Source organism: Saccopteryx leptura, chromosome 11, assembly GCF_036850995.1.
Source record: "Saccopteryx leptura isolate mSacLep1 chromosome 11, mSacLep1_pri_phased_curated, whole genome shotgun sequence".
Classification (NCBI taxonomy): Eukaryota; Metazoa; Chordata; class Mammalia; order Chiroptera; family Emballonuridae; genus Saccopteryx; species Saccopteryx leptura.
This window is the reverse complement of record NC_089513.1, coordinates 74,457,902-74,469,389: the sequence shown is the minus strand read 5'-3', so window position 1 is coordinate 74,469,389 and position 11,488 is coordinate 74,457,902.

The following is an 11,488-nucleotide window of genomic DNA, read 5'->3' as shown; positions in this document are numbered from 1 at the left end:
GGTGACATGGCCACTGCCAACAATCCATACCTTGTCTGTGTCTCTTATGGGACATATCAAGGAATCTTATTTCTTCAGCTGCCTACATCAGACGCCCAGGAGCCTGGTCATGTCTATGCATATATGACTCTCCAGACATCTAGTTCAAGTGTTTTCCATTCTGCAGTAACTGTAACATTGTAAAAAACCATTACCGACTCTCTTAGATTGAAAGATAATTTTTCTTGCTAATTCTAAATGTAAAATCATTTCTCTTTTGTCTTTAAAGACTAGCTTTAGCTTCGACTTTACTCAGAACATTGTCCTCAGCAAGTATAATTCACCAGGCTAATTAGCATCATCTGTGTATATTTGAACAGGTGTGTCTCAGAGAGCGCATGCCAATCACATTTCTCTATGAATAATAAGTGACTTCCAGGATGCCCCCACTTCATCTGATTTCAGAACATTGCACCATTTTCAGTAGATAGTTAACATGGAAAAATGTGGTATTGTTTAGCAACTTTTAAGTGTTCTCTGTAGATTTCAAAGTCAGTTGTAAATATTGCTAATTATAAAGTCATGCTCAATGAATTTTCCGTTTATCTGATTCTGTGTGAAGTGTTGCAATGGACAGGTTTTTCTAGAAATTGATTTTTAATATGTGAAATATGTGCAAGTGATTTAACATGCTGTGCAAAATAATGAAATTGATGCATATTGGCATAGAAGGTGATTTTTAAAAAAAGTTAAACAGTTAAACTAATATATGGGTATCTTTCAAGTATTTTGCTATATTTTTGGAGGTTTTTTTTTTCATCATACTCGAGTGAATTTATAAACTCCTAGTACTGTAAGATCATATCAAGTGCTTTAGATTATGAAATAAAATTCTAAGAATTATATTTTAAAAATAATATTGAAATCTAAGATGGGAGAACATGATGACGAAGGCATTTGAGGTCTTATGTTGATTTCCAGCCTAAGGGTTAGATTTTGGAACTGGAGGTTAAATCCTGAAACTACCTAAGACATCTGGGAAATTTAAGAAAGATTTCACTGAGAATCTTGGCAGATTTCTCCATCAACAGTGACCTGAAATAACCTTGATATGCTCATTTCTTAGGATGGCATTAGAATCTCAGAGCAGATTAGACAATTCAGAAAGGAGATGTTTATGACACAGACAGTCCACCATGGCACGGCACAGCTGTGATCTGTGTTTGTTTAACCGCCACAAGAGGGTCTGGTACTTCTTGGGACACAGGGCAGGTAGATGATCTTTCTCTGGAAGAACCTTCCTAAGGTGGATTTAGACATTGGTGTGGACGCTGAAATGAATGCGATGGCGACACTGGAGAATTATGGTTTCCAGATGGTTCTGAGGATTTGTGAGTTGTATCTGTACTGTAAGTGTAGGCAATACAGGTTATTGATACCCGGATGGTGAGGTTGCCATGGGAAAATTTTGGTTAAGCCAATGATCCCAGTGGGCCAACAGGAGTTTGGGGACAAAGAACTAACAGCCTCTTGCTCCAAGTAAGAATTTCTGTTGCTGTTTTCTAGGGATGTGTCTGAAACTTGAAACAAATGCTGTTTTCTGTGGAAGTTTAATACTGACAACCAGGGGTGACCCCAGAGGTTAATTTCTTATGGGGGAATCCCTAACTCCTCTAGGTACAACTGGTTGGGTGAGTAATCATACAGGGTGAAAACTGTGTTTGTTGTATAAGGAAATGTTTTGAATAGAGGTAACAATAATTGTTTCAGAGGGACTTCAGCTGTAGCTCACTCGGTGGACTAGTGGTACCCTTTTATACTGTATCTAGGACTTGGTAATACAGCTCCTAGAACTGGTAGTGGACAGAACTGGGGTTACTGTAAATGACCATGGGACTAAAGGGTGCACAGAAGTAAGTGGAAGATCTCTTTTTTTTTCTTTCTTTTTTTTTTTTTTTTCTGTATTTTTCTGAAGTTGGAAACGGGGAGGCAGTCAGACAGACTCCCGCATGTGCCTGACCGGGATCCACCAGGCATGCCCACAAGGGGGCGATGCTCTGCACATCTGGGCCATTGCTCTGTTGTAACCAGAGGCACTCTAGCGCCTGAGGCAGAGGCCACAGAGCCATCCCCAGCGCCCAGGGCCAACTTTGCTCCCGTGGAGCCTTGGCTGCAGGAGGGGAAGAGAGAGACAGAGAGGAAGGAGAGGGGGAGGGGTGGAGAAGCAGATGGGCGCTTCTCCTGTGTGCCCTGGCCGGGAATCGAACCCAGAACTCCTGCACGCCAGGCCGACACTCTACCACTGAGCCATCCGGCCAGGGCCAGTGGAAGATCTCTTGATGAAGCAAATGACACTTCACAGACTACTGCAGAAATGTGCCATTCCCCTCAGAGGGTCTGCCACCACTAGAAGATGTTGTAACCTTGGGTGAGGTGTACACACACACACACACACACACACACACACACCCAGAGAGGAATATCTTCAGCTATAAAAATGCGGAAATCCTATTGTGACAGTATGGATGGATCTGGAAGATATTATGCTAAGTGAAATGCCAGACCAAGAAGTATTAATATATGATATCTCACATGTGAAATCTGAAAAAAAAAAAAACAAAAAAACCCTTAGAAAATGATCAGATTTGTGGTTATCAAAGGCAGATAGGGGAGAGAGGATCAGAGGAAAATGGTTACATGGTACAAACATCTAGTTATAAGGACAACATGCTTCTTTAGTTAACAACTGCTATGTGATCTATAGGAGTTTGTTAAGAGAGTAAATCCGAAGACTTCTCATCAAAAAAATGATTTCCCCCCTTTTCCCTCTCATTCTTTTTATTGTCTCTACATGAGACAATGGCTGTTAGCTGACACTATTGTAATCATTTCACAAACTAGGTAAGAAGTGCCCCTTCATGCTATATACCTTAAACCAGGGGTCTTAAACTCGCGGCCCGCGGGCCGCATGCGGCCCGCCGAACAATTTTGTGTGGCCCGCAGACTAATCCACGAAGTTCAAAATATTTTGGATAAAATTAAGTAAGCCTAGGGGCCTACTTGTATTTTTCATTTCTCTAGCATCCTAGCTAGATATTAGCTTAGTTAACAGCAGTTGTGATGCGAACTACAGTTTCTGGTTGTTTTGTGACACTGAAAAGTGTTGCGTAATAGTTGCCTTTTGTAGACCTAGTGCGGCCCGCCTAACGGCTGTGATCTTGCTCTGCGGCCCACATGCTGAGTTGAGTTTGAGACCCCTGCCTTAAACGTATACAATAATGTATGCCAGTTACTTCTTGATTCAACTGGAAATAAAAATAGGTTTAATAAAAGTTAAAGAAGAAATACCTGCTCTTTCTTTCTAAGGACAGAACCAATTCCAAGGTGAGCAAATGGGGGAAATAGACCGGCAGTGATCAGTTGTCGAAATGGGTTCTAGATTTTGTGACTGCTTCACCTAGAATTTATGACGACTTCGTCCCAAGTGGACAGTCACACCCGTCCCTGCACGCCGTGTGAGTAGGAACGGTGAATCATGTGTAAACACGCAGAAGACAGCCTTGCTTTGCCAAGGGGGGAGGAAATGATGGCCTGGACATGTCCTTTTCAGAGCTCTCCACTCAGGGAGGCGCTATTATAGAGAGATTAGTGAGAGAAGGCGGGAGAGCTCCTCCCGCAGACATTCCCTCTGCTGAAAACAGGCCCAGGAGAAGGCACTGAGGGAGAGAATAGTATTCTTTGTCTGTATAAAGTGTAGTTTCTTTTCTTTCTTTTTTTTTTTTGACTATCTCTCCGTCTCCTTTGTCAGACATTTGTTTCAGTCTGTGTGTCTTCTCTGACAGATTGGCTGCTTCACAGAGAAAATAATAGCAGGCGCCATTCGTTTTAGAAATGACGGTCAATAACACGGAACCGGAGCCCCGGTGCACATTTGAGCTCTCCTACCGGGCAGCCTTCCATTTCAGATTCAGTCTTGTCTAGCGCGGAAGCGTGTGTAAAATAATTTCAATCAAGACATTTTGGAAAACAAAGCAACCTGTGTATTTGATAGAGGTTCCGTTTCCTTTTCCTGCCCAGCATATACGCACCCAGGAGCAGATGAAACGGTCGGTGCGCGCACATGAAAATGCAGAAATGGGCTGAGCTCTCAGCGCAAGTGCACGTGGTTCCCCAGCAGCCCCCAGGGGAGGGGGGGTCAGGTCAGCTGGCCAAAGCCAGCCTGGACTAGCTCCTCACCCTGGCGTCTCATCCTTCAGATTGCAGCAGCATGCTGCGCGCCCCAGCATCCTTCAGCCTGTTTCCTTTTCTCCTTCGTGAGTCCAAGTTGCTGCCAATAAAAAAATGAATGAGGCCTGACCTGTGGTGGCGCAGTGGAAAAAGCGTCGACCTGGAAATGCTGAGGTCGCCGGTTCGAAACCCTGGGCTTGCCTGGTCAAGGCACATATGGGAGTTGATGCTTCCAGCTCCTCCCCCCTTCTCTCTCTGTCTCTCCTCTCTTTCTCCCTCTCTGTCTCTCTCTCCTCTCTAAAATTTAAAAAAAAAAAAAAATTAAAAAAAAAAAATGAATGAGCCTCAAAAAGGATGCCTTCTAGGATGTAGTTATCCGGTCTTCTAAGAACCCTGACCCAAAGAAGACCAAGGGGATCCATGGGAGATAAATCGGTGGTCGGAGGACCAGGGTGGCCAGGCTGCCGACATCCCCGTTGGCAGTTCTGGGCTGATGCCTGACCACAGCTGGCTGAGCCTTAGGAACGGCTGCTTTATTGTTTTTCATGAATATTCATCTTCATCCTCTTTAGAGCCCCGTCTAAGCCAGCCTAAAACAGATCTTCACGCACCAGACATTTCCAGAGTGGAGGAACTGTCCCTCTAGAGTAGAGAGCTGGGAGTCTGACTATAATTTTGGGATTACTCTGGGGCGACTGGGTGTGAGATGGAATAAACTCTAAAGGCTCAGTGGGCTCTGATACTACAGCACCCTCTTGAGGGAGAAATGCTTCAAGGGCCACATGGGTTTCCTTGGGTTACTCAGAACGGATGTGGACAAACACAACTTTCACCATGTACATCTTGGTCCAAATTACAAGGGACTTCTATTTTAAAATATGTATTTCAGTCCTCTATTTTTCAGGCTACGAGCTCCTATGAATAATATTTTGTTCACGGGTGAGAATGTAATTCCATTATGTGTTTCTGGCAAGGGCTGTAACTGCACCATAGTGCTGACTGGGTTCTGAATTGCAAAATGCTATTTTTGGAAGGGGGGAAGCAGTCTGGTGGTATTATTTAAAAACAAGACTTCATATACATTTTCATTAATCAAGCCCACTCATTGGAAATGTAGCTGACATTTATAATATTAGGATTTATATCCAAAATGCTTATATCATTGAAGTATCTGTTAACTTTTGAGAGATTAAAATATGCCCATATTATAGAATAGAATAGTTTATAGGTACTAAAAATAGGTGGACCATATATATATACAGCATTAAGCAAAAAATAAAAGAATATTCTAGACTAAAGTGTGCATGTTTCACCTTGTTAAAGAAAAGAAAAAATAAAACTACACAAATATGTATTTCATTGTATTGTGTAAGCATATTGTTTGGTGCAGAGTCAAAACAAATGTAAATTTTGGTCAATCTAAACAATGGGTTTGATGCAAAGAATATAAAGATTATTCTTTATACTAAGTATTTTTGACTAATTATATGAACTATATCTTACTTTGTAATTAATTTTATTTTAATGTAAAACATCTCCCCAACTGAATTTAAAACATACTTCCGTACTTCAGGATGATATTAATCACAGCATTCCTATCAACAACATCATGTAATACATATTGAAATTAACAGCTAGGGAAAGTTTATCTTAAAAAGGTAAATAAAGAAGTAAGATTATTAATAATAGGGAAAACTGACTTTGAAGACAACTGATTTGAATGGCACCAAATAGTTTATAATAAAAAAACCCATAATATTCATGGAAATCTGTTTTAAAAATAGGCTTTACTATATTAGAAAAAAAAATGCAATAATTTATTGATGTATAAATGATAGGAGTGTATTATTGGTTTCAAAGAATTAGCTGTGTTGAGAAAACAAAAATAAAGATATAAGGTACGAAGATCAGACTGACCACTGTCAGAGAGGAGGGGGGAGGGCAGAGGGGGGCTGGGTGAAAAAGAGGAGGGGATTAGCAAAGAAAAAACCTCATAGACCCAGACAGCAGTGTGGGGATTACACGGGGGGAAGGGAGGTGGGGGAGGTAGAAGATGGTAAAGGGGGGTAAATGGTGATGGAAGGAGACTTAACTTGGGGTGCTGAACGCACAATGCAATAGACAGATGATGTGTTACAGAATTGTACAGCCGAAACCTATATAATTTTATTACCCAATGTCACCCAAGAAATTCAATAAAAATTAAGATAAAATAGGAGACAGATAAATTAGTTAATAGAGAATTGCCCTGAACAAAAGAAAGTCTTTCTGCTTTCGGTGTCATGTAAATTTATATCCATTGATTGTTCATGCACAAAATTTTGAAGAAATTCCAATAAATCAAAAAGACCGTGGTTTTCCAGATTATGTTCTTTAAAACCAAGTTCATATTATTGAAATTGATTATAAATATTTAGACAACATCAGAAATAACGAAGATCTAAATACCTGAAATTTTATAGCATGTCACTGTTAAAATTGTGAATATGTAAAAATTAATAGAAACCAAAAATGTCACAAAGCATTTCACAGGTTCAATGTCACAGGTTCAATCTAAAGGTGTAGACAAATGCTAATTAGGATATTTTTCATTATATCTTAAAATCATAATTGTTTTAGAAAGAAATATAAACTATTACAGTGATCGATAATCAGCTTCTGTTATTAGAAGGCCATAGATTTGAACATTGGCTTTGCATCAAGATAAATTATTGAATTTTACTGTCTTATTTTTCTAAGATGTGTCATGTCTTAGCATTTAGCTACTCTAAAGTTCAATTTTATTGAGATAATGATAATATTACCCACCTCATGTATTTTTATAAGTATTAAATGTATAATCCTTTATCCTATGCCCTCAACAAATGTTAGTTATCTTACTATTAACCCGAACATTAACAATGGAGTTATCATGAAGCAAGTTTTCAGGTGATCTCCAAATTATGCCTTATTGATTATTTGCTAACTCTGCCTATAAATAACATTGACCTGTGCACCAAGGTTGGGTATAGCACAGAGCACTCGTGTGTCCTAATTTAGCACAAAACTTGTGATCCGGGACCGGAAGCTGGCTGCAAGTCAGGATGCATCTCCTAGCTAAGTTAGCCGGTGACTCATCTGTTACATGTCAGAAGTAACCTCTTAGCATGGTTGTTACAGATCATCCTGCAAAAAGAATGTGTTACAGAATTTTCTACGTGCGGACACACTTTGCCCAGTAGAGCTGTTCATGGCAACACGTAGGGCAGAGAGTTTTCTGGCATTCTCTTTTCCCTGCCCGTCACTCCTCCGTTGGAGAACTGTGCATTCCTCAGGGAAGAAGCGTCATTCCCTGAAGTGGAACCTGGATGTTCGTGCACATCTAATTCAGCTTGTGCTGAGATCTTATGGGGCACGGTTTGAGCTAAGAGATTCTTGAAAGTGAAGAAATGTGGGCAGTGAGACCACGGATATGAAGCTACTAAAGTCTGCGCAGAAATGAGGTGATGGAATCTTAGCACTATCAAGACAGCACCGATTCCTCTGGTGTGATACAGGAGGTGGGAAACTTCGCTGATTAAAATATAAATCAGATGACAATTATTATCCTATTTTATGTGAGTAGATGACATAACTATGGTAATTACTACAATAACAAAATGAACTGGCCAGGTCGGTTGGCTCAGTGGTAGAGCGCTGACCTGGTATGTGGAAGTCCCAGGTTAGATTCCCAGTCAAGGCACACAGGAGAAACGCCCATCTGCTTCTCCAACCTCCCCCTTCTCTTTCAGTCTCTCTCTGTCTCTCTCTTCCCTCCCATAACCATGGCTCAGTTGGAGCAAGTTGGCCCTGGGTGCTGAGGATGGCTTCCTGGCCTGCCTCCAGTTGCTTAAATAGCTTGGTTGCCGAGCAACAGAGTAGCTGCCCCAGATGGGCAGAGCATCACTGGGTAGGGGGCTGGCCAGGTGGATCCTGGTTGGGGCATATGCAGGAGTCTGTGTCTCTGCCACCCAGCTTCTCACTTAAGAAAAAAAAAAAAAAAGAACTGCCTTCATGTAAAAAAAAACCCCAAAAACTAAACATTGAAAATGGAACATATTTTTTAAATTTGTGAGTAATCTGAGGCATTTTCATGATTTCAGAAAAAAGTGTTGATTCATGTGCTAAGCCACTGAAGAGTTCCTGTCTTCCTGAAGTGCTGGGAAATCAGATAAGTAATGACTGAGGCAACATTTATGCGCGCTAACGTCTCTCTTTCTAATAAGTAAATACTATTCAAAATTCTCAGCTTGAAAGAAAACGTTCAACAGTGTGACATACTATTGTCAGTGCATGAATAAAAACTTCACACAGGCAGAATGATTTTTTGGTCAGAGAAAAGATGACAAAGCAAAAACCATGCAATTTTCTCTTTAGAAGGCTGGCCTGTTTAGAAGTTTGAATACAGCCTCACAGAACCCCGCACAATAAGGACGGCTGTCTAGAATGCATGCTTACATTGTGATTCTTTACTGATATGGGAACGTCGGGAAGGAAGACGGCACCATGGGAGAGTTCTCGAATATTCCAGAGGTAGATTACTAAGTACTTTCCCCACTTTACATGAAGAAGAAAAACATGCAGATGATGGGTGGGGAAGGCAGAAAATAGTTAAGGTAAATGCTTGAAGTATTTTACTTTAATGGGTTTAATGGTTCTTAAAATTAACTTCAGGCTCTAAGATACTGCTTCCCAAATGGTGGGAAACATCGGTTCCTCTCTGGAACGGGTCCAGGTGAGGGTCACAGTGCACATGATGCACAGCCACGTATCTCAGATGGAGCAAATAAATAAAACCAATGTGCAGAGAGGAAATAGTTGGTTCTATTCAATCCTGTGTCGTTTTAAACTTGGCCGGTGAGAAGGGCAAAGGCAGAGGAGAAGCATTTGGAGTGTGGAAGAGAAATACTTTGCATGTTAATGAAGCTGTTTCTATGCTTCTGAACTCATCGAAGGCAGGAAATAAAACCACACGAAAAGTTTTAAGGTCGAGGACCATCACACATGCTTTTAACTCATCAGGAATCGACTACTGAAATAATTGAGTAATAAAAAAAAAAAACACCGAGGACACATTTGCGGTCTCTGAAAGATACGGTAGAGAAAACCGTCCAATTAATTGCAAAGTTGTACCCGCTGTCCAAGTCGACTAACCTGCCCACGATGAAGATACATGAAAAGAACACCCACCTAGCATTTCATTGTATTTTCCTTGAAACAAAAGTCACATTGTCATTTAGTGAGTTATTTCTTCCAACCAGTTCTAAAGATCGGTCTTCATTGGCTCGTTGTGCGGCATGCGGTGTTGAGATTCATGAGATGTTGTCTCTGGTCTGCCACCATACAAGTCCTACTGAGCGCAGGGTGTTCTGTTAGGCATGCCATTATCTATGGTCCATGTCAGCGACCGCAGCCAGGCGTTCTGTCCTGGGACGAGCTGTAAGAATTAGAGCAAATTACAAAGCCTGTCCCTGGTTTAGTTTCTTTCTCTGTCACAATGCTTAATTATCTCCCAAGGATAGTTGAAGGATTAAAATAAATTATATTCTGTAACTAATGTACAAAACTCTGTTTTTACAAAATAAACAGTGGTTACTACTCCTACGGCAATATCGAATTCTATCATGAATAATAAATAATACCATCAGTGCTTCTGGCCCCTTGTCTACATCATGTCTCTGGGTATTTTTTTATTTCATTATTTTTATTTTTAATTGAATTTACTGGGGTTTCCGTTATACCACTCTGTAGTACATCATCTGTACACTTGTTTATTGTGCCTGCTGTGTTTTGTAAATACTCTCTGAGATCATTTTTAAACCTCTTGGATTCTACGTGCAGTGATAAGGAAGAACTATGAGTGTGAATTTTCACAACATTGTACTTCTTGGGGAAAGTAGAAAAGAGGGAATGAGCATCATTTTCAAAATGAGGTGGATAGGCAGAGTCACAGGAAATACTCCTCTTCAGAAATACTTCCTCAGGCCCTGGCCAGGTAGCTCAGTTGGTTAGATCATTGCCTCAACATGTTGAGGCAGTGGGTTCAATCCCTGCTCAGGGCACATATAACAATCAACGGATGACATCATGGATAAGTGGAACAAAAAATATTTGATGTCTCTCTCTCTCTGTCTCTCTCCCTTTTTCTCTTAAAAATTTTTCTTCCGACCTGTCACCAAGTGGAACAACAGGCCCCAAGTTCTACACACAAAGCGTTAAGCCACTTTTCAATATGGAACAAGGTTCTTGTAAGACCATCATCCACAATGAAAGGCAGTTCTCTACCTGATGGAGATACATTGAACTAGAGATGAACTTTGGTGAACATTGTCTCTCAAAAAAAAAAAAAAAAAATTATGGCCAGCTTGGCTTAGGGTAGGTAACTCTGAGATCAGTCCAATGTCTAACACCTATGTTTCCAAAATTTTGTTGAATAAATAAATCATCTCAACTTGTAAAAATATAAAGAAAGTGAGGAAAATTTGGAGAGGATATTTGAGAAATAGAAAAGTTAGTCTGCTAGTGATGATCATCATGGTAAAAATGGTAGAAAACACTTGCCTACTTATAGCAACTGGTAGATGTAGCAACTACCAGACCCTCAGGGCTTATGCAGCCCGTCATTTCCTGTGTGAATAAACGAGACACAAGTCAACATTAAAGAGTTACTCAGAAAGAAAGTTAGTTGACTAAATAGGAAACATTTCTTTGTAAGTTTACCAAATTAGTATAGAAGGGTCACTTAGCAGTCCACAGGATCAACTTCCCTCACGCCCAGTGTCTCAAGCTCACGGTCACCAATTCCAACAGCACATTTTTAGTACAGGTCAGGTACATTTCTCCAGTCATCTCTTCTAGTTAGCCAATGGGAGAAGTAGATGATGGAATGGAATGAGAATATACAATAAAATGTGGACAGATTGATACTTGTCCTCTCGTGTTCAGTGTGAAGCCAGATACATGGTAACAGTTTTGTCATCTGTGTATGAAAAGGCAGTTATGTGACGATGGGCCAAAGGCATGGATATCACATCCCTGTCTATAGCCCGGCACCCAGTTTCTAAGGAGCTGAAACAACACAGCTCAGTCCGTTCTGTTCTGGTTGCAGTCACGAAGATTCTAAAAGTGATTCCTCGTGGAGATGGAAGCGTTTGGTTGTTCTGTGATGTCTTCAGCTGAGGCTGAAGCTGAGAACTTATAGGTAGAAAAACAATACACTTTAAATTTCTTTATTTAATTCCCTCACTCACATCACTTTAAGGAA